Source organism: Peromyscus leucopus, unplaced genomic scaffold (assembly GCF_004664715.2).
Source record: "Peromyscus leucopus breed LL Stock unplaced genomic scaffold, UCI_PerLeu_2.1 scaffold_933, whole genome shotgun sequence".
NCBI classification, from domain to species: domain Eukaryota; kingdom Metazoa; phylum Chordata; class Mammalia; order Rodentia; family Cricetidae; genus Peromyscus; species Peromyscus leucopus.
Genome location: NW_023505875.1, coordinates 107,200 through 127,667, shown reverse-complemented (window position 1 = coordinate 127,667; position 20,468 = coordinate 107,200). Strand labels below are relative to the sequence as shown.

The following is a 20,468-nucleotide window of genomic DNA, read 5'->3' as shown; positions in this document are numbered from 1 at the left end:
CAGTGACCTTCCAGGGCTGCTGTGGCTTCCCCATCGAGGGCCCTGGCCATCTGATCCTGCCTGTTCTGCTCGGTGCGTCCATGTGTTTGTCCTCCTCCCGCTGCCCCAGTTAGGTCAGTTCCTGGAACACGGAGAACGTGGCATTCCTACCCTCGCCAGGGCCCTCGGCATTGTTTTTTCCTCCTCCTCTTCTGTCCATTGTCCCTGTCCACTGTCATTACTGGGGAATTGTAAAGTCAGGATGATAGGATCTAAAGCACCATGAAGGGTAGTCAAGGCAGATGTGGACAAGCACTGTGCAGAACTCCTTCAGAAAGGAGAAACTTGCTACTCAATTGCATTGAAATAAGCCCTTAGGATTCCAGGTTCATCGAAATTTTGAATTTGTTCTCTGTTTCTTCCTTCCTTCCTTCTTTTTTTTTTTTTTTTTTTGGATACAGAATAATTTGCCCAGATGGCCTCAAACTTGAGATTCTCTTGTCTCAGCTTCCTGGATTATAGATTCCTAGATTATAGATGGCCACCACTACAAACTAGTTGTCTCAGCTTTTAATTGAGTTTAAACACTTTTTTGTTTGTTTGTTTGTTTCAAGACAAGGTTTCTCTGTGTAACAGCTCTGGCTGCCCTGGACCAGTCTGCCTCGAACTCCAGAGATCCACCTGCACCTGCCTCTGCCTCCTGAGTGCCGGGACCAAAGGCGTGCGCCACCACTGCCCAACTGTCAAACACTTCTTGAGAGCCTTGGCCCATGATAAATTGTGGCAAAGGCTGTCAAGGTCACATTCTTCTAGGGTTGTCCCAGGAGCCAGGCTTTCCTACCAGCACCTAACCATCCCCACCCAGCTTGCCTGTTCTCTAACGATCATTACAGCAGCCTTCCCCCTGGTTTGACTTCTTGCTTGGAGGTCTGAGTTATAGCTCAGTCTTCTTTTTCTTTCAGAGATGTTGTTATGAATTATTATGCAGCAGCCCCCCCCCCCCACTGTGGGTATCCAGCGAGTGCAGGTAACCATGCTGGCAGATGCATGCCATGCAGGGCAGCCAGTGATACACAACCCAGACAATGCATCCACGTGGAGAGTTTATTATAATAAAGAGATAAAGAGGCAGAGAAAGAGAGAAAGAGAGAGAGAAGAGAGAGAGAGAGAAGAGAGAGAGAGAGAGAGGAAGGGGTTCGGAGGTGTGTACCTCGTGGGAGGGAAGCAGAAGAGAGAGGGAGAAAAGGAAGGGAGGAGTTTTCCTTAGAATGGGGCTTTTATGTCAGGACACAGGTTGGCACCAAGGGGGTGGGGTTTCAAGGAGTGGGTCAGAATATTAACAGATAGATGTTCATTTATGAATGTTTATATTCTTCATTCTCTTGGCTGATTATGTAGACCAGGACAGCGTCAAACTCACAGAGATCTGCCTGTCTTTGCCACCCAAGGGCTGGACTAAAGGCATGCGCCACTGCACCCAGCCAAGCACCAAATTCTTAATGCTAGGTGGGACATCAGCATTCCCGACAAAAGATGATAGTCACTAGCTGGCCGAAAGAGGTGGCTCAGTTGTTGAGTAATGGCTTTTCTTCCAGAGGACTAGAGTTTGGCTACTAACACTCACATGGCAAATTAGAACCATCTATAACTCCCGTTCCAGGGGAACCCTTCAGCCCTTTCTGGCCTCCTGGGGTACCAGCACAAAAGGTGCACACACATACAAGCAGACAGGACCCTCCTAAGATGATCGTCCCATTTCTAAAGTGTTCCCCTGTGGTGGATTGAGACAGTGTACCAGGACGGGAATGCCCTGCTATGTTGATGTAAGGTTTTTAAAATGTAAATGGATGCCAAGTGTGGTACAGAGGCCAAGGCAGAAGGATGGTAGGCTCAAGGTCACCTTGGAAACCATAGCTAGTTCTTGTTTCAAAACAAAACAACACTAACAAAAAGTCAAGTGGGGGAGGTAAGAGAGATGAGAGAGAAGATGGAATCATGCAGTCTTTGCTGCTCTTGCCCACGACCCCATATTCCCCGACATGGACACTGGTGGAATATACGGTCATTGGACCATGTGGTGCCCATAGCCGTTTGTTGTAGAATTTGCTCAGAACTGGTGCAACTTGAGTACTTTAGGGCGTCCTAAGTGAGTGCATTAGATTCTGTTTACATCGAACTCTCATCCCAGGATGACCATGAATGACGGGATGAGTAACTGTGTGAAAGACGTCTTCCCAGCAGGCAGAGCCCCATGGGAGTACCTCCAGTCATCCACAGTGTGAACGGAGAGGCGCAGAGTCAAACTGTGTATAGATTAGTGGTCAGGAGCCTGGAAAGAGAAAAATTAGAACGTCAGAGTTAGGTACAAGTCTACGAGAATGGGCAGGAGGCATGAAGGGTTTTAAACACCACATTCATGCCCTCCAGAAGGCACCTGTACAGCATGGCACCAAGTAGCCAACATAACTCGACCAGTTGATTTCCCTGTCATGAAAAGCAGGTGAGCGACTGCAGTGACAGACGCAGATTGTTTGTACGGTTTGGAAAACGTGGATTCTGCCAGGCATGGTGATGCATGCATTTAATATCAGCCTTTGGGAGCTAGAGGCAGGCAGGGCTACACGGCATGTTTCTGACCACTGGGCCTACAGAGTTCCATAGCCAAGCCCCGATCCCTCCCATCCCCCTCACCAAAGTATGTGTGGGGAAAACACGGATGCATGGATCCCCACCTACTGAGGCTGATCTAATCAGCCTGATTAGATGGTTCACCTTGTCAGCAAAAGAAGACAGTGCTGAGCCCCTGCGAGCATTATTGTTTGAGAAGTTCGTACTGGGAAGCAAATGGAGTACTACATGAGATCCCTTTCTTTTATTCGGGAAGGGAATTTTCTTTTTTCTTTTCCCATAGGAATAGATGTTTTATCTGAGTATGGGATTGCCTTTCCTGCCCCCAGAGTATTAGCCAGTTAGACAATCAAGCCACTTATACGATGTGTGGCCTACAGATCCAATACACCATAGGGTCCAATCAGAGGACCCACTTTACGATGTATTATAAACTGCCTTCTCTAGACGTCACTGGATAGGTGTAGTGTTGGCTTGGTATGATGAAGGCACAGTGAAAGTACCATCTCAGACATTTATAAGGCATTATGTCCCCAGTAGGAAGAATACATGAATCTGAGACCCAAAAGAAAGAAGCAAGAATGGCCTTATTCCCTAGCCGGGCGGTGGTGGCTCACGCCTTTAATCCCAGCACTCGGGAGGCAGAGCCAGGAGGATCTCTGTGAGTTCGAGGCCAGCCTGGGCTACCAAGTGAGCTCCAGGAAAGGCACAAAGCTACGCAGAGAAACCTTGTCTCAAAAAACCAAAAAAAAAAAAAAAAAAAGAATGGCCTTATTCCCTACACTCTCGGAGACTCCAAAGAAGTCACCACAGTTCTGGATTCTGCAGGGTTAGGGGTCTTGGTCTAGACAGGGATTTGTTTTTGCCAGGGACATAGCAAAGAACCCACTGAACTGTAAGGCAATATCTTACATTTTTTGATATTTTGAGTTCTGTCAACCAGGGCAAGATACACAATCAGTGTCCTAAGAGCTCCTTGACCATGAGCAGTTGGAGCAAGAGATTGATGGGAGCTGGGAGGAACGCTTACGGAACTCAAGTGATGCACTGAGGTGCCTGACCCCTGGTAGACTTTTTTCTTTTCTCTTGTTTTGTTTTGTGAGACAGGGTCTCAAGTCGCTTAGGCTGGCCTCAATTCACTATGTACTTGAGGCTGACCTGAGACTCCTGATCTGCCTGCCAAGTGCTAAGATTACAGGCATATATCACCATGGCTGCTTAACTATAACATGTACGGTGAAGTAATAACAGTGATGATATATGAATAAAATTACTGGGATTCAGACCTCACAAGAATGAGGATTTGGGACATAGTACCAGGCGAGCAACTGATCTAGCTAGGAGAACAGGGGCTTCGGAATGCAGAATGGAGGAGATAGTAAGTTAGGTATGTCCATGAAAGCAATTGAAGCGAAGAGTCTGTAATTAGCCCTAACCTCCCTCTTCAATGTTTCTCCTCAAAAAAGAAGCTTACCACAGCGCTGGAAGAGCAACTCCCCAAATGCTTTTATGAAAGAGCCACATGGCTTACAGGGCAAACTGTACTGTCATAGATATAAAGATGTGTAAATAAAATCCTTTCAATCCGGCACTTGGGAGCAGAGGCAGGGGGTCTCTGTGAGTTAGTGGCTAGCCTGGGCTACATGGTGAGTTCCAGGCTGGCCAGCATTACATAGTGAGACTACACAGGGCTACCCTGTCCTAATAATAAGTAAATAGGTAAATAAATAAATAACTGGCAGGCCCATTCCATCACAGTTACTGGAAGGATATACAGTGGTTCACGTCTATAATCTCAGGAGAGCTGAGGTAGGAGTTCAAGAGCAGTCTCAGCTAAGTCGTGAGACTCCGGCCCAAAATCAACTAAGCCACAACAGCAAAGTTTTACGCTCGTTGTAAGAAGGGACAGACTGACAGTACTCAGCAGTTAGGGTCCTCTGAGTCCGTTCCAAGTTTTTATCTCACGCTTTTCTCAGAGTGGTCCTCTGCCAACGACCAAGCAAGGCTCGACTATTCCCGCCAGCGCTGGACTCCTGAAAGACACAATCTTTGTCCTGGAGTTCAACAAACTTTGCCCTGTAAGGCGCTAAGTCCTGATTGGCCTCCGGTCTTTCACAGACGTTACTTACCCCCTGGCCCTTCCAAGCCTTTCTATTCCTAGCTTCTTTTCAGGGTCTGTTTCTGGGGAAATTCAGTGGGGCTGGCCGTGGATTCAGAACCTGCTCCCTGAACTTGTCATTCACTCCCCCACCCTTGGGACTAACCCCCACTGTCCAGAGCTCCTGCGTTCTCACACACACAGTTCAAGTTACTCATTCCTTTCATACCCACATGGCATGGCACTGTGAGGATTGATACACTGTGTGCGGAAACGCCATGCTTCTTGAAAATCACAATTAAACTACTCGAGTTTCTGTTAAAAGGCCTAAAGTGTTAACGGATTTCCCAGATTGCCAAACAATCCTCAATAGTTTTCAAAGCCTTTTCACAGTTGGGATGGTGTGTGTGCTTTTCTGTGGCGTGACTTATTCCCAGGGAGTGATTTACACACTTGACAATCAGATATAGACCTAAATAAAGAATTCTAGAGGACTACAGTAATCTATCATGGGATTTGGTTTGTTTCTTTTCATTCTAGGATAATAATGGCTAAGATAGTGGAAACATGAAACATGGAGACTTCTCTTTTGAAAAGGAACAGTGGTGTTAGGAGAAAATACTTAACACCCATGTAACCATGCCCCCATCTTCCCCTTGCAGGTTTGGGATAAGATGCAGTTTTGTAACTCTAGATACAATTAATAAGTGTACATAAATGTTGTTTCGTTTTGTGTGAGACAGGACCTGACTCTGTAACTCAAGTTGGCTACAGGAGGCAAATGGTGGGATTACAGGTATGAACCACCAAGCCTGGAAAAGATTTCTTTTAAACGGATTTAGCTTGTATTCTCCAGACTCATACTAATATGTAAAATGTGTTGCACAAAGAGAGATGGTGATCATGTCAGTAACCGTATCTATAAAAATTTAGCAGCTATCTTTTTATCAAGATGAACAATTTCCTATATATATGTTATTGTTCGCATTGCTGGAGACTCCAATTTGCAGTGCTTTTTTTTTTTCCTTCAGCATTTTATTGATTTATTCATTTTTATGTCTCTGGAGATTGAACTCAAGACTTCACGCATGTTCCTTAAGCACTCTAGCACTGAGTTACACCCCAGACCTCTTTCAGTTTTTTGTTTTAAGGCGGCATTTAATTAAATTAATTAATTAATTAATTAACTTGGTTTTTTGAGACAGGGCTTCTCTGTGTAGCTTTTGGAGCCTACCCTGGAACTTGCTCTATAGACCAGGCTGGCCTCGAACTCACAGAGATCGACTGCCTCTGACTGCCTCTGCCTCTCGAGTGATGTGTGCCACCACTGCAGGCGGCATTTCATTTTCTAGCCTTAGCTATCCTGGAGTTGTCTGTGTAGACCAGGTTGGACTTGAACTCAGAGATCCGCCTGCCTCTGCCTCCCGAGTGCTGGGATTAAAGGGTGCGCCACCACCTCCAACCCTCTTTCCGTATTTTCAAAGGTATGTTTTTGATTTGCGTGGAGAGTTAACACAGATGCACATACAAGCTTTGAAAATACGGTTGCGTACAAAGAACTGTACCAGGAGAAAGTCATTTTCAACTTTTTCTGCACATCTTCGAGTGCCCTTTTCTTTTCTTTCTTTTTTTAATCTGGAGGTTAATCTGGCACGAGTTTCAAAGCAAATGTGTAAGGTCTACATGTTCAGCCAAGAGACGGGGCTAAACTTTTTGACTATTAATTTTAGACGTCAGGATAATACAAAGCTGACAGTGTGAGGGTAACTCAGCCGGTTTTATACAAGTTTTAGAAACGTGGCTTAAAGTAAAACAACTAATTCCTATTTTGCAGATGACTTGAACGTTGACAGGAAAGATAACATCAAAAATACAAACTGGATCATAAACCTACTAGGTTATGTTGGGAATGTTTCAACATAGTTTCGTCTGAATAATTAGATTTTTATGGCTTGTCTTTGAAAGAAGGTCTTTTGTAGCCCAGCCGGCCTTGAATTCCCAGATCCTGTTGACTCTGCTCAACAAGTGTTGGGATTATGCTCGTGTTCCGCCATGTCTGGCTGATAAGACTTTTTGTTGTTTGTGCTCTCTTGGGAATTCGGATAACTGAACACAACTTCAAAAGAGCCCTAGCCCAGTGTCTGCTCCAAGAGGTTCTCAGAACAGTACACATTCATGAAAACTGAAGCAATAAAAGACGTTCTATGGAGACGAACGTTCACACTCTTAGGCCGGGGCTGAATTTTCCTATTGTTCCAGTGTCCCACTGAGTTGTCCTCGGATACTTGTCCATCTTATATTTTGTCTCGAGGGTGTCAGGGGAGAACCGAACCCTCTGACTTAGCCTTCTCCAGCCTGGCAGAGTTCCCATACTGTTTACTGGGTACTTTCTGAACACGGGTGTCCATCCAGACTCCTTCAGGCAAACGTGCACGGAGGGTCCCTGGAAAAAGTCCCAGCGTCCCTCTCCGCCTTTGCTCCTCTTACTCGGGGTTCAAGGCCACTGGTGCCCCAGGGCACAGCAGCCTCTCCCGGCGCCAGGAAGCTACCACCCTCAGCCGCCGCCTCCAGCTCCCCGGGGCCGGGGGAGGAGGGGGGCGGGGCTCGGGCCCGGGAGGCCGCGGCCACGCGCAGGCGCTGCTGGGGGACGCGGACGGGGGGGGAGGGGGGGCGGGGCGCCGCCGCGCGGGCACGACGCGCGCGCCGCCGCCGCCACGGCCGCCGCCGCCGCCGCCGCCGCGTCAGCAGCGTGCCGCACGTGCCCGTGTTTACGTCCCTCGTGGAGCCGCCGACGTCACAGCCTAATGGCAACATTGTGGGGATGCTGAGCCGCGGAGTTTAGGATAGTTCTGGCGTCTGGTTCCCGGCTGGCTCGGCGCGGTCGGCGGCGGCAGGCAGGCAGAGCGCAGCGGCGGGGAGGTCGGCCCCTGCGGAGCGGCGGGCCGCGCGCGCGCGCGCCCCCCGGCGCATCCCGCAGCCCCGCGCGGCCTCGCGCCAGGCCGGGCGACCCGGGGCGGCCCCGGGGCCCCCGCACTGCCGCAGCGAGCGGCGGCGGCGGCGGCGGCGGCTTGTAAACAGATCCGGCCGCACGTGACCATGTGAACTACCTGCTCCGGGCCGCGTATTGTCTCCGGTGAGAGTCGCGCCACAAAGGAGCCGGTGGAGAGCGGCCGGAGCGCTAAGATGCTGAAGGCGCCCGGCAAGGGTGAGCTGGGGCGCGGCCACCGCGGAGACTCGGCCGGGCGGCCCCCCTCGGCCGGGCCCTTGGAAGCGACCATGTCGTTCGCGCTGGAGGAGACACTCGAGTCCGACTGGGTGGCGGTGCGGCCCCACGTCTTCGACGAGCGCGAGAAGCACAAGTTCGTGTTCATCGTGGCCTGGAACGAGATCGAAGGCAAGTTTGCCATCACCTGCCACAACCGGACGGCCCAGAGGCAGAGGAGCGGCTCCCGGGAACAGGCGGCGGCTCCTGCGCCCGATGGGAATCGCGGGCCCGGCAGCCCGGCGACCAGGGGCCGGCCCGAGGCCGCTGCCTCGGCCACGGTGCACCGGAGCCCCGGGCCGCGCAAGAGCCCGGCCTGGGCCGAGGGTGGCTCTCCGCGCAGCGCCGCGCAGCCCGCGGGGCGATCCTCTCCGGGGTCCGGCGGGCAAAGGACCGGAGAGTCCCTGCGTAGCCCTGCGCGGGTCAAGGCCAGCCCGCTTCGCAGAGGGCGCGCCATCCGAGATGCGGCCGCCGCTGCTGCCACGCCAGCCCCGCCAGCCCCGCCGGCGCCCCCGTTGTCGTCGGTGCGGGTGAATGAGTGCCTCCGGGGCGGTCTCCGAGGAGATCGAGGTGCTGGAAATGGTGAAGGAGGACGAGGCGCCGCCGCCGCCGCCCCCCGACTCGGAGCCGCCGCCGCCGCCGCCCGCCGCCGAGCTGGAGTCTTCGGCCGAAGAGTGCAGCTGGGCCGGGCTCTTCTCCTTCCAGGATCTGCGGGCCGTGCACCAGCAGCTGTGCTCGGTGAACTCACAGCTGGAGCCGTGCCTGCCGGTGTTCCCCGAAGAGCCGTCGGGCATGTGGACGGTGCTGTTCGGCGGCGCCCCCGAGATGACCGAGCAGGAGATCGACGCTCTGTGTTACCAGCTCCAGGTCTACCTGGCCACGGCCTGGACACGTGCGGCTGGAAGATCCTTTCCCAGGTGCTCTTCACCGAGACGGACGATCCCGAGGAGTATACGAAAGCCTCAGCGAGCTGCGGCAGAAGGGCTACGAAGAGGTGCTTCAGCGGGCGAGGAAGCGCATCCAGGAGGTGAGGGTCGAGTCCGAGCGGCCGTCCCGGGTCTCCCTGTCTCACTGTCAAGGGCCGGGGCCTTGGTTTGGGGTGTGCGCAGTGCGGTTTACCCACGGCTTTCTTCTCTAGTTATCTCAGCGAGGGACCTTTGGGACGTCTTTAGGGCGCCCCCCCTCCCCAAAGTACCCAGTTTACTAAATATAGGTAGAGACGAAAGCACTTAGAAAATAGGTATTCTGTAAACTTGAACTGAATGGATGTTATTCTGCCCCTAAAGCGACAATAACTTGCCCAGACGTCAACTGTTCTTTCCAGGTGTCATGTTTATGTACTCAGAATAGTTGTCTTACGGGAACAAAGTTCATCTGCTTTTGTTCCCCATGTGCTCTGGCGACATCGGCAGGTAGGAAACTTTTACCTTTCAGTGTTTTGCTGTGCTGAAAGTGTGCCACTGAGCTACACCCCAGCCCTAAAGTCTTTTGTTTTCGAGACAGGGTTTCTCTATGTAGTAGCCCTGGCTGTCCTCAAACTCACTCTGTAGACCAGGCTGGCCTCGAACTTACAGAGATCTGCCTGCCTTTGCCTCCCAAGTGCTGAGTGCTGGGATTAAAGGTTTGCCGCCACCACCGCCCGGCATCCTAAATTCATTTTTAAGTGTGTTGACTTGTCCAAATGGCAATCGACACAAATGTGTAGACTATGAAGTCTTTACAGATGACTCAAGTTTCACTCCTGTTTTAGGGAGAAGGAAGGTCATGGGCAGGAATGCTCATTATGTTTTCATATGTAGTGTGAAAACTTTTCCATACTCTTTAATTCTTTAAATAACAGGAAATAAAGGGCGGGATGCCTGAATGGTCATACATATGGAGCTCTGCATTGTGTGTTTATAGTCATTACCTCTTTACCAGCTTCTGTTGAAACTTATTAAAAAGATAATTTAATAGCTTCTCCTAATGGGCAGTATATGTAGTTTTTCTTTTTGGTTTTTCGAGACAGGGCTTCTCCGAGCAGTTTTGGTGCCTTTTCTGGATCTCGATCTAGACCAGGCTGGCCTCCAACTCACAGAGATCCGCCTGGTTCTGCCTCCCGAGTGCTGGATTAAAGGCTGCGCCACCAACCGCCCGGCATATGTAGTTTTTCAAAGCAGTTTACTATTCTAATGTCACTATATATGTATCATGGTTGGTTTGGGATGGAGAAAAGCTGCTTTTCATGGGTTTTTATTCCTGACGTGGTGTCATTTGTGTGTGTGTAATAGATACATACACATACATACACACACACACATGTGTATATATATATATATAATATGTGTATATGTATATATATGTGTATATATACATACACACACACATATATATACATACATACATATACATATATATATATATATATATACACATACACACACACACTGCTGTTCAACCAGGAAGCTGGGACATTCTGGGTTTTTCATAGAATATTGGGTGTTTTCTTTGCTAGACTTGAGTATTTAGGAAATACTTATTTTTCACTTATACCATACACACAGTACATTTACAACTTCTTTTATCAAAACTTTTCACTACGAGGAGCAAGCCTTCAATCCCAGCACTTGGACTCACTCCAGAGGCAGGGCAGGTGGATCTTTGTGAGTTTGAGGCCAGCTTGGTGCAGGACAACCAGAACCACTTAGTGACACCTTGTCTTGAAGGAAAAAAAAAAAGATTCTTCAGATTCTTCACTGCTTCCCTGTGGTTTACTGTATGGTAAACATCACTCATAATAATTGATCCTAGAACTCCAGGGCTGTTTTCATTTCCCCCTTATTTTCTCACTTCTACCTTGGTATCTTTTTGAACAGAGGTGACAAATAGCATGATATTCTTTCTTCTAGTGTTCATATTAACATATATTTCTTTTAAGCTTTAAAACGTTTTTATTACTCAGTTATACATGTGTGTGCTAGTTTCTCAAACTAGAAATTGTAGATAGCTAGTGTTTTCCAAACCAGAAGCTCTTTAATTCCTAGTTGAGAGCTGTCTGATTTCACCTTTAATGATACGCAAAAAAGTGGTTACCTTTGTTTTGTAGATTCAGATGGGTCAAAAATGAGCTAAAAATTTTAGTTTTCTAGAACTCAATTTTGAGGCTAGTTTTTTTTTCTAAAGAACACATTTTCTTAGTTAGAAATCTGTTAACTAAATATTTTATTCTCTTTAAGGTGTTTTTTAATTTTTTTTAAAGTATTTATTTTTATTTTATGTGCATTGGTGTTTTGCCTGCATGTATGTCTGTGTGAGGAGTTGGATCCCCTGGAACTGGGACAGTTGTGAGCTGGGAATTGCACCAGGGTCCTCTGGAAGAGCAGCCAGTGCTCTTAACCTCTGAGCCATCTCCCCAGTCTTTTTTTTTTTTTTAAAGTAAGGTCTTATTCTGTAGCCAGAGTGGCTTGGAAACTCACCAATATGTAGCTCAAGTTGGCCTCAAACTCTTGATCCTCCTGACTCAACCTCCTGAGTGCTGGAATTACAGGTGTGAACCATCATATCTATATCTATCTGTTTGGTTCTCTTTAGCAGAGGAACAAACAAAAGAAAATAAAAACAATTTTTTTGAAGAATCTTTTTTTTTTTTTGTCTTGGGAAACTATTATAAATTCATTAACAACAAATATGTAAGCTTTTGATTCTTTCTGAAGTTGACTAGAATGGTATTTGAGGAATAGCTCTCAATGATAACAAACAAGTTCGCCTGTAGTGCCTCCCCTGAATTATACTGGAAGATGGAGTGTGGAGACTAGTTAGTGATGTCTGCCATGGACATGCTGATGGAAGTGTACCAAGAATATTTCCGATACTCTAAATTAGGTTGTTAATGTGTTCTCCTGCAGCTTAGATTCTTTTCTGTGTTGGTAGTTTTGCTCACGGGGTGGGTATGGGGGTTGATTTGCAGTATGCCAAGCAAGTTGCTCTACCAAAGAGCTGTAATATGCCCTCCCTGATGACACTGGTTGGTGGAACAGGACTCTAGTCCAGGCTGGTCCTGAACAGCACAGGCTCCCTGGAGCACAGCACCTCACATCAACCTCTCGAGCACGCACTGATCCGCACGCTCCACAGCTGCTTTTTCCAAAGGTAAAAATGTTCTCTAGCAGTTGTACGTCACTTGTATGAGTTCTGTTGAGTTCATTTCTGTTCTACTGGATTTAGTGTTGTCTTTCCTTCCATATCTCAATCAACACAGCTTGTGGAATTGACCAATTTTTTTTTATGCTGGGTATGTCTGGTAAATAACATATTTGAACAGATAATACTTTGAAAATGTAGTTCTTGTTCATAGTTTTCATTCTTCAGTTTCCTTGACTTTATCTGTTACCTGCCCCCATAGCATGACTTTTTCCTAGCTATAAAGTCCATACTTGTTTTTGTTCAAGATGGTCAGTGACTTGCTTAAGGAAGGTTTTATCTTCAGGGTATTCAAGTACAGGTCTTGTACAAGCCTGGCAAATCCTCTTCCTCTGAAGCACATCTCCAGCCCTCCCCTTAAAAAAAAAGTGTAAAACAACATTGTAACGAAGGCCACTGACCTTGACTCTGTTGAATTCCCTGCACTCAACATTAGTGGATAAGACATGTCCTTTTTAATGTGAAGTTGTAGATAAATACAATTTTTATAAGTTGATAAATGTATATTCTTCAGGGAAGATGCTTTAAAATAAATTAAAATTCTCTTAAAATTGTTAGTTTTTTGATTTTGAGACGGTCTCCTTATGTAGCCCAGGCTGGTCTCAGATTTATGATCCTCCCCCCTTAGCCTCCTGACTGGGGATAATGTGAGTGTGTGTCCCAACTCCTGACTTGTTAAGATTTTTAAATACCAAAATGGAATGGGGGCTGGAAGCATGGTTTATGGGGTGCTTGTCTGATGTGAAGCCCTGGTTTCAATCCCCAGCACCGGAACCTTGGTGTAGGATCCCACACCTGCAGTCTCTGCTCTTGGGAGGTGGGGCAAGGAGGACCACAAGTTCAAGGTCATCCACTGTGTAGCAAGTTGAAGCCAACCTGAAATACTTGAGACCCATCTCAAAAACGTAAAAATCAACAACATCCAGAACAAAAAGCACTCTTGCAAATTATTTTGCTCTGCTATGTAAGGTTGTGACACTTGGAGTTTAATATTTGCAGTACCCTTAAGGTTTTAGTATGGTTTACCAGGCCTGTAGTGTCAGGCACTCAGGAGGCCAAGGCGGGAAGTCAAATAGAGCTGGGGAGATAGGTAGGTCAATGCAATGGTAGAGCACTTGCCTACTGTGTGTGAGACCTAGGCTCAGCTCCTAGAACTGCAAAGGAAAGAACAGTTGGTATGGGGAGCTTAAGAGGCCCTCTCCCTTGTCTGTTTTCTACTGGAAATTTTTTGTTCATGATTCACACTTGGAAATTATAGTGCGTGAGGATTTACAAGTTATACACTAACACAATATTAATAAATGTTTTATTAATGACAGATGCATTCTAAGATTATATACTAAAAGCCTCAGTTTAAAGGAAATGTAATACTTGTTATTTGTAGTTTTGTGTTGGACTTTTTACATGGGTTTATTGTAGTATCTACTATTTATATAGTAGGCAGGCAATTTTTATATTTAGACAAGTGCCACCAAGGCCTCTTTGAACAGTGTAGCAGTAGATCTTAGTTGTTGAGCAAAGCTAAGGTTTGTATTACTGTGTGTTCACATAGGTAGCTTAAAAGCTTAACTTTGACCTAGATGTATGTAGTAATGGTTTCTTGTATAATCATAGCTTATTTTATTTATTTATTTATTTTATTTATTTATTTATTTATTTATTTATTTATTTTCAAGACAGGTTTCTCTGTGTAGCTTTGGAGCCTGTCCTAGAACTCACTCTGTAGCCCAGGCTGGCCTCGAACTCACCGAGATCCACCTGCCTCTGCCTCCCAAGTGCTGGGATAAAGGTGTGCACACCACCACCTGGCTGCTTATTTTTCAAATGATGGATTTTGGCGTTTCAGCTTGTGAAACTCAATTATGAGAGAGGCTTACTTAAGATCTAAAAATCTGTTTACTTTGGAATGTATTGTTTATATAAATATACTGAATCTGATTTTTGAGTTAAAACCATTGAGAGCAGAAAGTGCTTTCAAAGAAGCACACTGAATGTCTTGGAGTCAGAAACAGTCTAGATTTTTATTAGGACTCATTACTTCTGATGCATGCTTACCTATTTAGTCTCTTAAATGAGAGGTGGAGAAATAACCAAAGGATGTCTTACAAATTAGGACATATGAAATCACAACTACCTGGCATTTATAAAGGTAGCTTCTAGTAAGTATGGCGTAGATATCAAGCTCTAAGTATTCCTGGTGGGGCCCAGCTTGAATGCTAGACAGTACTCTACCATTGAGTTGCATCTCCAGTACAAGTGGATGTCTGCCTACCTTATTGAAGCCAGAGTTGAGGCTTACAATGGTCTTGCGTTTGGCAGGTGAAGCAGTTAAGGAGTGACAGAATTTCAGATGCAGACCCAAGCCCATCTTACCAACCTCGTGCTGCTTGTGCCAAAGCATGCTGCTTGTTTGGTATCTTTTTCTTCCTTTCCTTTCCTTTTCCTTTATCTTTTTTTGACAAAAGTAAAATAATTAGAAAACAGTCTCAAGTAGCCCAGGCTGGCCTTGAATTCCTGATGCTTCTGCCTCTATTTTCCCTATGCTGGAGTTATAGAGTAGCCTATCACCTTGGTTCATCTGGATTTCTTGATCTAAATCACAGTTGTTCTCATCCTTTCCTAACTGCAGCCCTGTGAAGGGATCTCACTTCCCAGGGTTGAGAACTACTGACCTAAATGCTTACACTCTATGAAGCCATTAGGAGGGTTCATGGTGCCCAGTCAGATATTTCACACATCAAATTTGGGTTTGATTCTTCCTTGCTAAAGAAGGCCAGCTTGTCCAAATTCTTTAGTAATGTGATGTGTGTGTTGGAAGGAGAAGGTTTGTTTATAGTTGCCTTCATTTCTTAATCCTTCACCTAGAACTTTCATTGGTGTTACTGTTCTCCATTGTTATTTACTTGCCTTTGGCTGACTACAAAGTACTGTTACTAACGGAAAACAAAAGGTCGGCCATCTGTTTGTGTGCTTGTTTTCTTGTAATGAAGAGTTTCTTGGGGCTCTTTAACTCTGTAAAAGGCTAAGATATGGTTCCTCTGAATCTGCCTAGCTCTCTGTTACTGACAGGAGGATTGATTTCCAAGGGTACGATGAAGGCATTGAGGTTAGATTTCACTGTATTACCATGAAGGGTGTTGACATAAACAGCGTAAAAGGAGGGAAGATGTTGCCTCCTAGTTTCAGCTCATGGTTAGTTACTCTCGCTTTGAACCTGAGGTAAGGCAGACTATCATGGCGGAGAGAGAGTGAAGGAGCTGGGTTGCCCATCTCTGACGGCTGTGGACAAGATAGACTGCAGAGGCACACTACCAGTGACCTGCTTCCTCCGGATAGCCTTCACCTTCTAATAGCCCATTCAACTATGAACCCATCAGTAGATCAATCCTTAGTGCGCACATCACTTCTAAATAGTGCCAGTGTCTGGCAAAGCCTTCATACCACACAAGCTTTTAAGTGGCAGGTCACATGCACACAACAGACTCTAAATGGTTCTTGGTGATTTTTGGTATAGTTGGTAAAGTTATTTTTGCTTTTCTAGCATTTTGTATCTAACTTCTGGAAACAGTACAGGGCCAGGCATATTGAGGTCCTGGGACTCTGACGTGTGCTGGAACAAAGTACCTGTCAAGAGCATGGATGAATGGATTTATTTTGTCGTAGAGTGTGAGGTAGCTGTTAACTATGGTGGTGATACCATGGCAACATGAAACAGTTGGTAAGCAGAAGGTGAATGCTGACACTCAGCTCACTGTTCTTATACCGTCCAGAATCTCAACCCATGGAATGATACCACCCATATTTAGGGTAGGTCTTTCTACTCCTGTTAACCTAATCTGGAAACAACCTCACAGAAGTGCCAGAGGTTGTTTATGTGGTGATTCTAAATTCTAACAAATTTACAATCAGGATTAACCATCACACTAATGTTTTTGGAAGAGCTTGATTTGTACATATACTATAATCAACTAGTCCTGGCTGTCCTGGAGCTCCATATGTGGACCAGGTTGTCTACATATGTGGAATCAGAATCACAGATCCTCCGTCGCTGCCTCCAGAGTGCTGAGATTAAAGGCATTTGCCACCATGCCTGGCTATTTACAAAAGTAAATAACTTTTCTAAATAAATATGAAAACATTCACCTTTCTGCTTACCAGCTGCGGGGGAGCAGTACCTCTGCCCTATACCTGTAATTCCAGAGTTTGGGAGGCTGAGGCGTGAAGGAGGTTCTATAGATTTTAGGCCAGACTGGGCTACAAAATGAGATCCTGCTCAAATAAAGCTTCCCCCCCTTGTGTCTGTCTGTCTGTCTGTCTGTCTGTCTCAATATAAAGCTACAGGAGGAATATGTTTGTGTGATCTTTCTTTTGCTTTTTTGAGACAGGTCCTACTATGTAGCACTGGCTGGCTTGGAACTATGTAGACTGGGCTGGTCTCATCCTCCTGCCTCTGCCTCCCGAGGGAGGACTTGGATTAAAGGCTCACACTACCATGCCTGGCTAAATATATTCAAGTTCTGGCTTAGACTGTTCTGGCCAGGAGTAACCACATCTGGTTAGATGTGGGATATTTCACCTTTAAAATTTTCACAAATATATGCTATTTGGAAGAAATACCTCCTCACAAAAGCATTTCCTAGTACTATCTATTAGCCTCCAGAGTAGAAGGAGGGAGTATGGCGTAGTCTAGACTGCTGCCCAGAAATCTCCTTGTCTCCTCCTGCTACCTTTAATCTTCCTTTCCCCTTCATAACTGCACTGAAAACAGTTTATTTCCTTCACTAGTGTTTCTTGATAGATCTGAAAGTGGGAAAGATGTTGACTTCTCTTGCTTTATTTTTAGTTAGAAGTTTTCCTCCATATTGTTTATATTAAGTACATTTTTTGGTACTAGGAAACTAAATAAGATAATAGCAAGCAGGGTTAATGAAGGCTCAAAGGAGAAAATGTATGAAACTTTCTAATAGCAATATTGAACCTTGAAAGTTGCAAGGGAATACTATTCATTATTCTATTAAAAGGGAATTATGTCTATATTGATGCTGCTTTTGTAAACAGTTGGTTTCACTCTGGCTCCCTGGAGTGCCTCAGAATTGACTCTTGAGTTGTTTTTCTTCTGTGTTAAGTTTTGTGGAACCTGAAGCTAGTTGATTAGGATGTTTTATTTGTCTTGGTGAAAATTGCCCTACATAGATTAGATAAAGCGGCAGTTCTTGTTGAAGTGTCAGCATGCTTAGAATTTATAGAGTGGAGTTGGGAGGAATCTAAAATTAAAGTATGCTTTTGTTCTTTTCAAATCTTGTTTAACTGTGACATTTCCCAGTTGGCCCATTCAGTTGACTATTTTCCGTGGAATTCCATGGTTTTCAGTCTCTCTAAACTCAAAAGACTGTTAAGAACAAAGTGGCCACGCATGCCGGCCGTATGGTGAGGTATAGAGAAGAACATGAGTTAGTCTGGGAGCCGTTGATAACTGAGCCTGTGCCTCGGGTCCTTCATTTCTGAAGTGATGGAAATTTATCCCTGCTTCATAAGGTCATTAGTGAGATGTACATGCCTGTGCCTAGTATATAGAAACTCACAGCAAATAAAAACTACCATTTACTTTCCCCTGAGACATGATTACTAGCTGGCTGTTGGATTCCTCTGAAATCCTAACCTATTTCTACTAAAAACCAGGTTGGTGATTCAAAGCCGTGTTTGTGATGATGGAAGTTGGTCCCACAAAGGTTAACATTCCCAAACTGATTCAGTGTCTCAATAAGAACAACAGGTTGGTCTGGTCTTTGTACGTCATCAGAGACCCTTCCATGACTCCCAAGACAGGTTGCTGCTACATATGTATCTAATTATTTGGTTGACTTTACAGGATATGGTGGTCCTTTTGGTACAGTTGATTATAATTTTTATTTTCTCCACCCACATCCCATAGCTTTTCTCCTGCTAGGCATGTGCTCTGCTTCTGAGCTAAGCCCTTGGTGCCCCTTTAATGGTTTGAATTTTGGTTTTTGAGACAGGCTGGCTGTCTTAGTCAGTGTCCTATAGCTGTGAAGAGATACCATGACCATGGCAACTTTTATAAAGAAAAACATTAAATTGGGGCTGTTACAGTTCAGAGGCTTAGTCCATGGCAGGAAGCATGGTGGCACATAGGCAGACATGGTGCTGGAGAAGAGGTAGTTGGGATTTCCACATCCAGATCACCAGGCAGTAGGAAGAGAGAAATTGGGCCTGGCTTGAGCATTTGAAACCTCAAAGCTCACTCCCCAGTGACACTTCCTCTAGCAAGGTCACACCAGTCAGACAGGCCACACCTCCTAATCCCTGTCAAGTAGCACCACTTCTTCATGACCAGGCATTCAAATATGTGAGCCCATGGGGGGGGGGATTCCTATTCTCACCACCACACCGGCCTGAGCTCCTGGGCTCAAATGCTCCACCTCAGCCTCCCATGGAGATGGGACTGCAGGTGTGCACTACTGTGCCTAACAACCATTATTCTTTTATTTCTTTTTAATCTTATCTATCTTTTCTATATCTTCCTTTTGCTTACAAGCATATCAGACAACCCTGATTACATTTGCAGAACTACAATCGGAATAATGTTAAATTGTAAGTACTGACCTAGAAGCCCTTAAATTGCATTCAGTAATTTATTCATTAAATAGTTTTGGGGGCTGGAGGTGTAGTTAGGTGGCAAAGCATATTTATAACATGAGATAGACCCTAGGTTTGACCTCTAGCATCATAATCATTAATAACTAAGCAACTAAATAATACTCGGAGTTCTCTTGTCAGGTACTAGGCATAACTGATAAAACAGATGTGGCCTCTGGAGCAGGGCCTGATGAGGACCTGGCCTTTGCCTCTCTTCTCAGCATTGTCGATGCTCTTGAGAGCATCAGCCAGGACATTCATGCGCACCATGTGCTGGCGCGGAAAGATGGCCCCTACTTTCTACTTTTTAAGTGCTGACTGTTTTGATCAGTATTTTAATACTTGCTCTTGCAAAATGTTGTGTATTCTTTTTAAAAATTCCACTTAAACATGTTTACCTCAATCTTGAGTAGTCATGAATTGTGCAGTCAAAAAAATGTTATCTTTGTGGGAGAATGTGCCGTTAGGGTATGACATGTCTGATAGTTGAGAACTGCCTGTAATTGACTTCCTTCCCACTTTATTATTATGCTTTTCAAAGGAGTTATTTTGTTTAGAGATAGGATCTCATAGCCAGGAGGTATTCTGGCACTGTAGCCAATGGTGGCCTTGAACTTCTTGGCTCTATTTAGTGCTGATAGTATAGACCTGCTCCACCATGTCCAGCCCAGTTTTATTACTTACATTTCTGTTTATATTTAGTTTACATTATATATGTATATGTGCTCGAGTGTGTGTGTGTGTGTGTGTGTGTGTGTGTGTGTGTGTGTGTGTAGGCCAGAGGTAAGTGTTGGGTGTCTTCCTCAGCTGCTCTCCACCTTACTTATGACCCAGGGTCTCTGCAGCTCCAGCAGTCTGTTGTTTTTGCCTCCCAGCCACGCACAAGCTTCTGTCTGGGTTTTTATATGGTGATCTGAACCCAGGTCCTTTGTTTGCATGGCAAGCATTTATTTTACTGACTGTGTCTCCGCCCCTATCCCCAACCTGGGATTTTATTTTTACCAAGAGTTATTTTATAAATCATTTTCTTTCAAAGTATCTATTCCTATTTGGAAGGAGTGGTGGGTTAGCGTGGTAGAAGTCAGTTTCCTACACTGTCCCTATATAAATGTAGGTGTTATGGACCTGTACACTTAAGCTACATGCTGTGGTCTGTTGCTTCTGAGTTACAAGCCTGAATAACATGTTATGGAATGCAGTAAGCAGTTGTATCACAATGAACATTTGTGTATGTAAACAGAAGAGGCACTGTAAAAACCGTGTGTGTGTATCCGTGTAAGGCAGTATCAATGAATGGCTCTTGCAGGATTAAAAGTTGTGTGTGAGTCATTGACTATGAAAGCGTCGGGTGTGATGGCATTGGGACTGGGTGAGATTGCTGCTGTCTGTGCCAGTTTGCTCTCATAGTGACTACATCTCTCATGCAGTTAGAAAGATGATCCTAGCACCCATCCCTGGAGAAGAGTGGCAGTTTTTCTTTTGCTATAGCTTTTAGGGACCCTTGAGAACTTGTATTCATAGTAATTATGTTTATAGGACACTAGGTAATAGTTTGGTACATTTATATTATATATTGATTTAATCAGGATATTCAGGTATCATCTCATAACATTAGTTCTTGGAAATGTTTGTTATTTTGGATTATATGAAACATAGTAATGACCT

At 45.4% G+C, this 20,468-nt stretch overlaps 1 pseudogene; it reads left to right on the top strand.

Moving 5' to 3' along the window:
- Positions 1-7,980: 7,980 nt before the first annotated feature.
- Positions 7,981-20,468, top strand: part of LOC114682152 — a 71,986-nt pseudogene continuing 59,498 nt past the window's right edge.